The sequence below is a fragment of the Triticum aestivum genome, chromosome 3A (assembly GCF_018294505.1).
Source record: "Triticum aestivum cultivar Chinese Spring chromosome 3A, IWGSC CS RefSeq v2.1, whole genome shotgun sequence".
In the NCBI taxonomy this organism is placed as follows: domain Eukaryota; kingdom Viridiplantae; phylum Streptophyta; class Magnoliopsida; order Poales; family Poaceae; genus Triticum; species Triticum aestivum.
In genome coordinates, this window is record NC_057800.1 from 708,416,365 (window position 1) to 708,428,831 (window position 12,467).

Consider the following 12,467-nt stretch of genomic DNA (forward strand, 5'->3'; position numbering starts at 1 on the left):
ATTGTTCTGAACAAGCAGTATGACTTATCGAAGTTCATTGTTTTGGGCCTAGTATGCTCGTGCTATTGCGTCCGGTCAGCTACCGTCGTTGACGGTGGAGGTTGAGCCCTCGCGCGTGCCGATGGTGTTGCTGCCTCTAGTCCCGACACCTCTTCTTCAGTGTGCAGACCTCACTCCATGGTGCCGTGGTGAGACGGCTTCAAGACCGTGGTGGCGCAGGTGTTGGGTTCCACAGTAGGGTGCGTCGACTGCAAATTAAAATTTCCTACGCGCAGAACAACCAAGAACATGCTACGGGAGATGGATCACAGATCGTTACCACTAGACGCGTAGTGCCGTGCATCGGAAGAAGAGTTGGGGCAGCGCGTCCGCATGGATCGTCTCCTCCTCGTCCGATCTCCCTCGAACAACCGATCGTCGGTTCCCACGTACAGGTTCGCCGGAGCGGCGCAAGTGCACCGCCTCTAACGGTATTCGCGCGTGCAGGAGGAACACCATGCGGCGGACTGCTAGGTCCGATCACACAGTCGGCGGCGAGTGGAGGTGGCCATTCGCAGCACATGCAAACCCTAGTGACAGCGCCGAAGTGATCAACCGCATGAGTGTGCCGCACCCCCACTTATATAGGCATCCGTCACGGGCTCAACACTTGAACCTCACACGGATCCTAAAGCCCAAAGTCTGTTCGGCCTGGATCTGAATCCGAGTGGGATCACTTCTGACTCGTGGAGTCGGACCGGGCCTCACAGGATTCCTTCCCTTAAGTGCGCGACCCCTTAGGTTCTCGTTCACTTGGTCGCAAGTCAGGTCACATCCGACTCAGCTAGTCGGTAGCGTCCTCTAGCAAAGTGTGCCGACTCCAAGTGTCCGATGAAGCTGGTTAGGCGAACGCGTACATCATACTTCTGTTCCCTTTGCCACACGATATGTGTTGTCGGGCTCAAGGCGAGTCTGTCATCCTTCTGCTAGCCCGACCTCTTTCTCGTTCCAGTGATGTCGACCACAAATCAGATTATCTCATAATCCTTGTCGCATGGCCATGCTTATCCTGGTCGGATCACACGAGGGGCCCAGAGTATATCTCTCCTGATCGGAGGGGCAAATCCCATCTTGCTCGACCATGTATCACAACATGGGTCTGGACAAGCCCAAAACCTACCTTTGTAACTACCCAGTCACGGAGTAGCGTTTGAGCGACCCAAAGCAGGTCTGTCACCATCTCGAGTACATGTGCCAGCTCAGATCTTAGGTCATAGAACGTATGTTGTACTAGAAACTCACATATGACATATCGCTACATCTCATAGTTTGGTATGTCCGAATTGGACCTTATCTCAACTCGGATCCGACTAGATCCTTCCAAGTCCATATTATCCGGTTAGTATCCCATGCTCCATGGCTAGTGAGACCAAGCCATCGACCGTTTCATATGCTAATCTAGTCGGCTGCGCGTCCACACAACCCTTTCGACTAGGGACCTTTTAGGACAGTCATCATACAATGCATAGTCCCACAAACAAGTCACTTACTTGCTGATACACATCATTAATAATGTCCAAGGACTATCTTTATTCATAAACACATAGGAAATATCATCACACATGATTGCCCCTACGACATATCCCCAACAGAAGGATGGTGGTCGGTTTGGTGACGGGCTCCGGAGCGCCCGTGGTGAAGGTTGGGATCGGGAGAAATCCCTGTCGGCCTGGCCGACACCGATGCGGTGGCGCGTGAGGGTACCGCCAAACCTTCCTAGAGGGTATCGGGGGCTACCCTTCCTCTCTCCTCGTCGCGTACCGGGGGGAACCCTTGGCAGCAGTGTCGTCATCGTCGCGTCCCTTCTTAGTGGTGTTGATTGGTACTGGCGCTTCAGAGTCTAGGAGCTTGGTGGGAGATCTCTAGTGGGCGTAGTGGTCACGAGGCTTCTTCGTTTTGGTGATCCGCCGTTATCGGGATTTGTTTCTTTTTTATTTTATCTTTCGGTTCTTTTGGGCGTCTCTGTGCTGCTTCCGCCCCAGCACCTATCGTTGGTCATATCGGTTAGTTGCTTTGTAATACAAAGCGGGGGAAACCCTTTTTCGGAACAAGGATAGAACCTGAGACTGTTTGTTAGTCTCTGAACATTGACGATGAATCAACTTTTTGAGAAGTGCTATTGACGTGAAGCCTTATCTTGATGATATCTTGCACATTTTTTTCCGCACACTAAGCATAAGCCCTTGGATTTCCTGTAATTATGCCGTGTCGTCCATTTATCTCTAGACTGAACGGTACACATCAATTCATTGTCCTTCTTTTCTTCATTTGGTCTTGCTCGACCTGGGGGAGGCAATGGAAATGGCAAGGCATGATAAAAGTAGTTAAACTTCCCAATCCTTGGTGGAGCAGCGCTAGCTCCTAGGCGGTGTCCAGATCAAAGGGTTTCTGTATAGCAACAACAATGCACACGCCTCATTTCAACCAATCCAGGGACCCGGAATCTTACGTGGTCAGCTGGTCATACAATTTCGTGAATCAACATCCACGACGTAGTCTGCAATCATGGTGGTTCTCGAAGTTTAAAATAGGCAGTGAACTAGGTTCTAATGGAGATGTTGTCAAATCGGCTATAAAGCAGCTGGCTGGACAGGGGAACTGGTTTGGGGGTAGAAGTGTTGCGTTGGTTCCAGCCTCGCATGTGTGGCCGCACCTTCAAATCGAGCCAAAGCGAACACGATCCAACAAGACGATGGTATTCCTCACTTGTGGAGCTACTCTCTGCATCTCGTTTGCTAGAGGTGGGGCTTGTTCCCGTCAAATCGTGGAAGTTCAATGCAAGCACCGCTGTGAAACGAGTCAGTTGCATTGCATCTGAAGCATGAAAATCACGAGGTGAACAAAAATCTCGAGGAGGAAAGGGATTCACGTGCAAGTATAACTTAGGAGGGACACCGATAGTACTCCCTACATTCACAAATATAAGATGTTCTAGATTTTTTCTGAATCAAATGTATATAGACATGTTTTGGTGTCTTTGATCACTCATTTCCATCCATGTATAGTCTATATTGAAATATTCAAAACATTATATATTTGTAAACAGAGGGAGTATGTGCATTCTCCCGGTCCCAATGGAGTCAGAGGTGGTCATGCCGTGTCCAGTCCTAGCGTCATATGTAGCTTAGGTACTTCCTTGCTTTCCCCCGATCTCTTGCCTCGCAGTCCTGCCAAGATCCACCCAAATTTCATCGACGTTGACGCTGAGTTCGGGATCTCGTAGAGACATGGCCTCATTGAAGAGATTCATCTTCACTAGTTTAACACCCAAACATACTTGGAGGTCCTCTCATTGAGACACATAGACGACCTGGGCACGCTTCATCTTCAACACATCCTCACAAAGACGAGCAGTTGGACATTACGATGACTCATAAACAAGGCGGCGACTGAACATGCTAACTTGCACGACTATTTAACTCATCAGACTTCAACAGACGACGATCTTCATAAGATCCTTTGGTACTATACCTCAGCAGCACGGATCCCGTCAAAGTTCCTTCCACCATCTTTCCGACGACAGCCTGTTGTCTCCCTCCTTGTGGCTCTGCCGAAGGACGATCACCCGATCCTGTAGTACGTCGCTCCTTAAATGATTATTGCCCGCTCATCCTCGTCACTGCACCATTCGATAACTATGTCATCCGCCTTGAGATACACATACATCCACAAGTCCTAAACGGGACTGCAGCATGATTACTTTCCTAACCTTTAGGAGTAGTACTAACTCGTAACTCTACATACACAATCTAGGTTGGAGTCTTCTTAGTCTCAAGATTATTCCTAATGCCAATCAATCTCCCATTGAAGGCACACATCCAAGTCATTCGTTCCTAGCCATTCGGCCGTTTTCTTCCATTCAAACTGATTGGTAGTGCTACCACGAAGCTATACAGCGAGGTTACATGAGTCAATGTTTGCTACTCCCGAATACTCTCTTTGTCTACTGACGCATGAATTCATAGCAGCTTTGGCGGCTGGATACAATCAGTGTTTATAGCCACAAATGTGTAGAATTGGGGAAAAGCAAGGAGACAGAGTTGAGAGCCTTGGTGGGAAGGGGAGAGTTGGTAGCCGCCGGTTCTGTTCGTTTGCCTCCCCTGCTTTCATACCTGCGTGGTTCACCCACTGATCCCCTAGGAAACGTGTGTTGGTCTTGCGTGCCTTCTTCATTTGGGCTGCAACTCTGTGGGGACGGACAAGCAACAAAATTAAGTGATTTCGGGTTTCATTTCGGCCAAAGGACTGAAATTTTCATTTGAATATGACTGAGCTCTGACCAAAAAATTAAAATAATTAGAATTTTAGTGCTTTACTAAAGTTGCTGAAACATTTTGCCCAAAAGACAATTATTTCAGTATGTACCAAAACTGATGAAATTTCTGAAATTTCCCTGAAATTACACTGAAAGTGAGAACCAGTAACAACTCAAATAGATGAGCATATGTACAAAAGTAAGTCCACAATTGTTATCTTAAGAGCAAGGTCCGTCAGACTTGAGGAAATTTCATATGTTTTTGACAAGAAAGGGCGATACACACAATACACTCCTGGCACTTGACCGATGGCAGTGGAAATCATATTATTCTTCAAATAATTAGCACTATACTAGGCTATGGAGTCTGGAGTGGATGCTTTTGTTTAGGGCATGGAGGAGCATAGTAGTAGATTTGGTAAGATGAAAGTTTTGAGAGAACCATTTGGCTGCAGGGAGGAAAGCCGATAAACGTAGCTCTTCGTCTCGTTGTTATCATGTGGAGGAAAACAATACTATATACGTGCTTGTACATGCCTATTGGTGAAGGAGCAGTTGCGTCATTGATCAGACCACATATCATGCCATCCAAGATAAGCCAATTTGTTAAGCATTTTGCCAAAATAAATAGAAAAAGCTAATTAATCGGCAGTGGGAAGTGAGCCTAACTCAAGTGGTTGAGGGAGTGGATGCACAAACCCAACACCTGGGTTCGAATCCTCACGGATACGAATTTAGATTCCTATTTAATCTTGAGGACCAGGCTTTTCTGATACTCACGCATTTATTGAGGACTAGACTCGATACATAACCGAGATTAAAAATCCTAATACTCATACTTAAAAGGCCGTATGCATTTCTAGTTGGTGCAGAGGCCGGGGAAGTAAAAATTGCATATTTAATTCATACCTGCCCGCCCCTCTCCCCTGGGTCACCCCCGCGCGGCGACCAGGGGGGAACCCTAGTGCCGCCAAGCCCTCAGCTCCCTCTCCCACCTCTCCTGCCTGCCGCCGCACCAAAGTCGACGCCCTCGGCGCCGATTCCCTTCCTGGAGGCTTCGGTGTGGATCATACGCCCCTCACCTCTGCCATGAGCGCACGCGAAAGCCTCCGTTCCTCTGTTTGGGCGACGAAGGCGTCGGCCGATGACTGCTCAGGATGTAGGAGTTACTGGTAGTTTGGAGTCGACGCGAGATGGCATGTAGGTGCAGCGGTGTGGCATCAACAGTATCATCAACGGTGGGTCTCGTCGGCATGGCGCAGTGGTGGAGCGCTGTGGCATCAACAGTATCATCGACGGTGGGTCTCGTCGGCATGGCGCGGTGGAGACTCGACGTCCGATGCGTGGAGATGGACTCGCGCAGGAGGAGGAAGCTGTTTGGCGTCGACGGTAGCTAGACCGTGCAAGGTAGATGCAGCAGTACAACTCTGAAGATGGATTGGTGGCAGGTGGCTGCGGCGGCCTCATACCCGGCAGGCGTCCTGGTTGAGGAGTGCGCCGGACCGGTGGGTGCCCCATACCCGGCAGGCGTCCTGGATGGGACCTCTGGTCTTAGATGTTAGGTTTGGCTGCGAGGTCTGTTTGGTATTAGGCCCAGACTATCAACATCCCTTCATCATTTGGATAGGATTGGTGACAAATGTATTACTTTGTAATGTCTTGTGTTCATAATTAATAAAGTGGCTGCATGCATTGTCCAGATGCAGAGGCAGGGGTCCTCCTCCATTTCTAAAAAAAATCTGCAGCAATTAGGCACCACAAAAGTTACAAGTTCATTGCTCATATTTTCTATGATCTTTGGAAATAATTTTAGTTGATCATAAGCTCTTCAGTCTAAAGGTACAGTGACATGAGTGGAATGGTAAAGGTACTTAGGACTGCAATTGCTCGGATTGCAACTATTAGGTTGAAGTGCATCTCACCGTTTCCTTGTCGGCTGCATGAGGCGATTTTAGGATGCCTTAGCTCGTCCTGATGGGTTAGTGAAAAACAGTATAGGTAGTCAAAGTTTGATTACAAGTTTTTTTTGTGGTGTAACCTTGTCTAGCATATCAATACACTACTACTTCCCATGAGGATTTTTCACCTTGCTGTTGTGACTGACGGTAGATCAGTGACAAGCCCTGGAACTTCCGAGGATTCGCACAGTTCTAGACCCACAATCGTGAAGTAGCGGCAGTAGGGCATCTGCTTCATCGTCTCCAGGCCCGGTAGCTGCCCTGCTGGGATTGTTCGTCCATCCCACAGCATAACTCCACCAAGCTGGCGATGATTTTGGCACATTCAAACCGGTTTCACCATGGGTAGTCTGGCAGCTTTAGGGGTTGTGTTCCTTAATGCCTCCCATTCCCAAGAAAGGTTGTGCACTTTAGTTTCATAATTGTCATTTCTCTCTTTATTTGGAAACTCGAGGGCATTGCTGATAACTTCGGGTGCATTCCAAGTTTCAGAAGAATGTTTCTCAACTCTCCAAGTTAGAATTGAGCTTTATATATACTCATATTTTGTACACCGAGAGTACATACTCCGGCCCGTTAACGGATTCTTTGGGCGGAATATCCTAACAGTTTTCCTCAGTTTCAGTCGACTAAGACTTCGTTATGTCTCAGTCGATACTATCTTTCTTTAATTTTGCATGAAGATTTGTGAAAAAAATTATTCTCAGATTTTCTTTTTTCTTCTCATATGCTATATCACTTGACTGAGACCTAGCCACACCCTATACCTAATAACTATTAAACCAACCGCTAGGAATAAAACTAAATGGATGCACGCATGCAACTATCCAAAACAATAAGGTGTGCATCAAGGCTGCTTGCTCGCTTGATCCACCTGTCCCGATTTTACTGTGCCGAATTTTTTTAACCGGAAGGTGGAAACGCAATGCTGAAGGGGCACTCGCTCGCGTGAGACAGAACGCCCAGCCCCCCGTTCCCCTTTCCCCTCCTCGATTCCTCTTCCCCTCCCTCTCCCTCTTCCTCGTCTACCGCCGCCACCACTAGCCGGAGCCCTCCGCCATAGCCGCCGTCACCACTAGCCGGAGCCCTCCGCCATAGCCGCCGCCACCAGCGCCCTCCCCAAAAGCCTGCAACCCACTTCTCTCTCCTCCGCTCACCTTATTCCCACCAACGGCGAGCTCCTCCCCAAAGCCATGGTGTGAGCGAGGAGGCGACAGGTCCGGAGACTACCTCCTGGATCAGGAGGAGAAAGAGAAGCCTAGGGGCAAAATTATGCGTCTTAGCAGTGGCTCGAGCGATGTAGGACGGTGATGAGCGAGCGGCTTCTACAGGCGATGGAAGCGGTGGTGGGGTGGCTTGGGGACCGGCGCTTGCGTCAACCGACGGCGAGCACGGCTGCTGCCAACCAGCCAAGGTAAGCTTGCCCCAACCCTTCCCTCTCTCCCTCTCTTTTCCCATCTATGCTCACTCCCTGTTTCATCCTCTCCCAGGTCTTGGATTCGCAAAGTGATACATCCCTGGATCAATTTAAGCTCTTGCAATCTCCAGTCAGTTAAGGTGGTCATTCATGCTACCCAGATCTTATCTCTTCATGTCGTAAAAAATAATATTGTGCACTATAATGCCATGAACATCTCGGAATATTTACATTTGTTGTAGCCGGTGCTTAATTTCCCCCCACGTATTTGTAACTGAAGCCCACCCATACATACTCATGTATCTGACGGTTTGTGGGGATTGAATCGGGATTGGGTTTGGTCTACTGCAGATGAGTCACATGGCGACGCTTGAGAAGGTGATGTCTGGCAGGGATCAACACACTCTTTGCCACCCAGTCCGGCCTGCCCATGGTTGACGGCAAGGGCAGGTGCATTGGGTTGTCTCCAAGAAGCACAAGGCCAGGGCATCCAATTGGGTCAGTGCTATACTTCATATTCCTAACATCTACTACATCCTGCAATTACTTGCAGTTGCTACTTGCAACTCGTATGATCTCTCTTACTAGGTAAATGAAAATTTATTGTTGAAGAAGCAAATATTATGCCAAGTAGAAGCATACAGCCCGAACAAGGTCCTAGAGCGGTGTTGCCAAGACGCCGGAGCGGAGGCTGGCGAGGCCGGGGCTAGCGGTTGTCGAACAAGAGTTTTTTAATTTCAGACCATTTTTATTTTGAGTTGCTTCTATCTAGCTGGATTTGTGGAATCTAAGTGTTCTCCAAATTGTGCTTTTTGATCATTACATTAAATTTTGTATCACCGCTTTCAAAGTTGGGCCTTGTTCATTGCAAGGGAAAGAGGTCTCTTGCACAGCCCCAAATACATCACAAGTAGACCGTAGGTTAGGTTAATTATCTCACATGTTGTCTTGCTCTCTGCATACTTTAGTTTTTAGATGAATTTCACTAATTGTGCATACACTTTATTTAGCAACCCATGTGGATGTATATCCCAATTCTTTCTTTTATTTTGTATGCTTTTCCATCTTATAAAATTGCAACTTATGTTTCTTTTTGGGAACAATATGTTGGTCTTATACCAGGTAACCCGGTTCAACTGCTGTTTCCCAATGAGTTCTTTGTCATAGAATGACCTTTTGGTAGCAGTACTGAATAATAAAAAAATTGTTGCTGTTTGCGCGTCTCCGTCGTCCCTCACTCTTGCGTTTCTTTCAACCGGTAAGATGTCCCCTTCTCCCTCTTAATCATTTTCTCAATTAAGTTCTAATTTACATTTCTGTCAATTAAATGCCTATTGACCTGACAAATAATGGTTTGAAAGTGAGTCAATAATCAATAGAATCATCAGCACAAACATGTTAATGAGAATTTTTTGATGCTTGATTAGCCTGCTAAAGGTAAAAGAAATTAAAAAAAGTTGTTCGGAGTGAGAGGTTTGATTGCTTGCTTGGAACCTTACTCTTTTTTTAGGTAGTAGAGATATGCATATTTGCAACGTATCTTCACTGAGGAAATGTTGGCTTGTTCTCATCACTGGACCTTGTCTTTATAACTGTCCTGCATTCTTGAATTTGATGGTGCTTGCAATGGAAATCCTGGGAAACCAGGCGCTGGTGTAATAATAAGGCGTTTGGATGGATCTGTGGTATATATGTACACCAACAGTTACTATGCTGGTATTTTTCTTAGTGGTTAGTTACTTTAACTGAAGATTGCTCAACTACGAGAGTTTTTGGGTATTGCAACGAATAATGGTGTTGAATGTCGTGCATTGCTGCTGGAGTTAACATATGCTGCTAAGAAGGCATTCAAATATGTTTGTGGTCAAATCAAAAGAGGTCGAATTGCTTCTGCTTTTATTTTGTATTATTTTATCATCATGGTCCTCAGTTTATCCTCGCCAAGAGAAAGTTTTATGCTGCATCTGTTAACACATTTATATATAGGTTAAGGTGCCCCACAGCCTAGTATTTTATTTGGGCAAGGAATAATTGGATAACAGTCTTAATTTATAGAAAATCTGGTGAAACTAATCAGAGCTCTTTGAAGAGTTACTCCAGTTGCTGGAGGCTTTATTAGTATTCAGTTTTCTTATCTTAGCATAAGTAACACACTTAAATTTCGGGAGCCGGTCCAAGATCTCTGGTGTGCTAGGAATGATAACATGGTTGACTTGTGCAAGAAATTTAAGGAAATGAAGGGAAATTTTCTTCAGTTTCAAATCAACCATGTTTTCGGGGTAGCTATCCTATCTTTTCATTACCTTGTGATCTGATTCAAACTTGCTTGTACCAGCCAGTTTGGGGATCTGTTATGAAAGCTTGGTGCATGCTTGTGCTCTTGTACAAAAGCCTACACTTGACTGAATGACTTGTGATTTGGCTCGGATCACGCATGAGAGTGCAAACTTTTTATTCTTGTTTGGTTTAGCCTGATTTGTGCTCTGCACATTTCTTTCTATGAACGTCACAGCGGGTGGAACGTTGTTGCTTGCCTGCGCGCTATGTATCAGTCGGCGCTACTCGATTTGTTGCTATTTAGGTCGTTGTAGGAATTAACTAGCGTACTTTCTTGTAATCTATGGCAACGGCATGACTGTAGCATATAGAATGGGGCTGGTTCATGGAACTCGTGAGGACACAATTTTTGGTATATGAGCATAATAAGTTACTTAATTATGATAATGTTGCAGACTGGGCACGACGGTGGGTGAGGCGGGATAGGTGGCACTGGGGCGCAGTGGAGTGGCTAGGCGGGAATGTCTCGGCAGGGGACGGCGACCATCGCATCCGCTGATATGTTCACCATCATCATTTATATGTAATCTCAAAAACAAATAAATGCATCCAGATCTTGCAGGTTACACCAGGTTCTGTAGCTATTATTATATCTGTAATTTCTAGCTTTCATGTAATTTATCACCATTTAATTACTATATGTGATAGATATTTCTCTACTTATTTTTATCTTATATGATGTGTTGTTCTACCTACGTATGTTGCATTCAGAGTACCGTTAGTTCTTGTATGCTTGCATCTTTGATTGCGTAGACATGCAGAGTGTCCTTTAAATTTCTGTTATTATAGTTGGGAGGGTTACTCCTCATTCTGGAGCCCCAAGTCAGATTGATAGATTTTATATATGTAAACATGATGACCTTATCAGTACCTTTGCCACTATCTCTCTTTTGTTTGTGTAATCCTACAGCCCGATCAGCTTCAAATACCTACTCTGACAGACAATTCACGTTAAACTCGATTATTAACATCCCTATTCGTTGCATTAATTATTTATTTCTAGAGATTTCTTTCTCATAGCTGTTATATTCTTCCTTGCCCATAAATTATTATTTTGTTTAATGATATCAAGCATTCTTATCTGGTAGATCAGGCTGGTGACAATGTCCATCTGGATGAGCAGGGGCATGATCTTTACAATGAAGCACAAAGTTTGTCAGACATTCTTGATAAAGAGTCGATATATCTAACTATCTAAGGTGTGCCTGATTATACTGAATGTTGCTCCCTTGCTTCCTTGACATATATATGGTTTTCTTTAACATCTGATCTCCATGTCGTGTGATAGCTACCATTGATGAAGTTACAAGATGGTGAAAATAAGCAGAATGATATTTCAGTGGCTGAAGTGCTAGAAGAACCAGGAAGTTACTAGCATCAAAAGGAAAAGAGAGCAAGGGGATCTCAAACGTGTAAAATCATATTGCCCAGTTAGAGATTCCTAGGAGTTGTTTGTGCTATTTTTTTAAGATTACATTGGTGAGTCGCTTTTTTTCTTTTCTCTCTAGGAGTATGTCTCAATATGCAGCCTTTTGCTGTATCAACATTTTTTGTAATCTTTCTATTTCTGTATATTTATGAGACCATTTATTTCATTCTACAATTATGCTCCTGTCTTTGATCCAGCAACATACTACTTTCAATAGTATTACATAGTTATCCATTGACATGTGTTAACGAGATTAAGAAAGGTACTGAAAAGGTCGCCAACCTACCAGGCACCGCACAGATTCCACTCAGGAGGCGCGGTAGGGCCGCGCCCCAACTGCTAGTCTCCTTTACAGTGTGCATGCATGTGAAATGCTAGGACTAAGGGATAAAGTAACACACGCCTACTTCATATGCTTGTACAAGCACGTCTATCTTCAACTTCAAGAAAAAAAGTGTATTCTTTTGTGCTTGGATATGTACTAAGGTTTACACGTACTCCCTCCGTTCCAAAATAGATGACCCAATTTTATACTAGCTTTAGTACAAAGTTGGGTCATCTATTTTGGAACGGAGGGAGTATTAGTTATGTAGGAGGTATACGAAAATGCTGTTTGGAGGCCGAGCTACCTGGAGGCTGTTATCATGTTTGTCCGTTTCTATCGTGATCAGCCGCAGGCACGTATTCCTCTATCATATTTCAGTTAGGAGCCCTTTCAACGTGCCCGTATTGGTTCATTATTGAGCAGTGGTATCCCATACTCCATGGAGACGAGGAGGTCCAGCAGCGCGGGCAAAGGCGCCATCACAATTTCATTATATTCCATAGATGGGACTAGAAAGTAGAATACGGGCTTGACTTGGTCGTCTTGTTCCCATCCAAACCAGCTAGCCATTTGGTTGAGTGTTGGGGATCCCATCATCTCATGCTCCTGTCGTTGCCAATCAGTGTATTTAGATCAGATTTCCTTGCATCTCAGGTACTCCAAATCGGAAGCACAGCTGACGCCATGGCTTCTTCTTCTTCCTCAGT

General features: G+C 45.5%; 1 long non-coding RNA gene across 2 annotated transcripts; it reads left to right on the top strand.

Moving 5' to 3' along the window:
- Positions 1-7,224: 7,224 nt before the first annotated feature.
- On the top strand, positions 7,225-11,606 carry LOC123063381 (uncharacterized). 2 transcript variants are annotated; one of them, XR_006430297.1, is made up of 7 exons: positions 7,225-7,666; positions 7,743-7,809; positions 8,021-8,167; positions 8,792-8,927; positions 10,402-10,568; positions 11,100-11,205; positions 11,295-11,606. It is a non-coding gene; the product is annotated as an uncharacterized lncRNA (long non-coding RNA). The 2 variants fall into 2 exon arrangements; XR_006430296.1 differs by having other exon boundaries at positions 10,402-11,205.
- Positions 11,607-12,467: the final 861 nt, after the last annotated feature.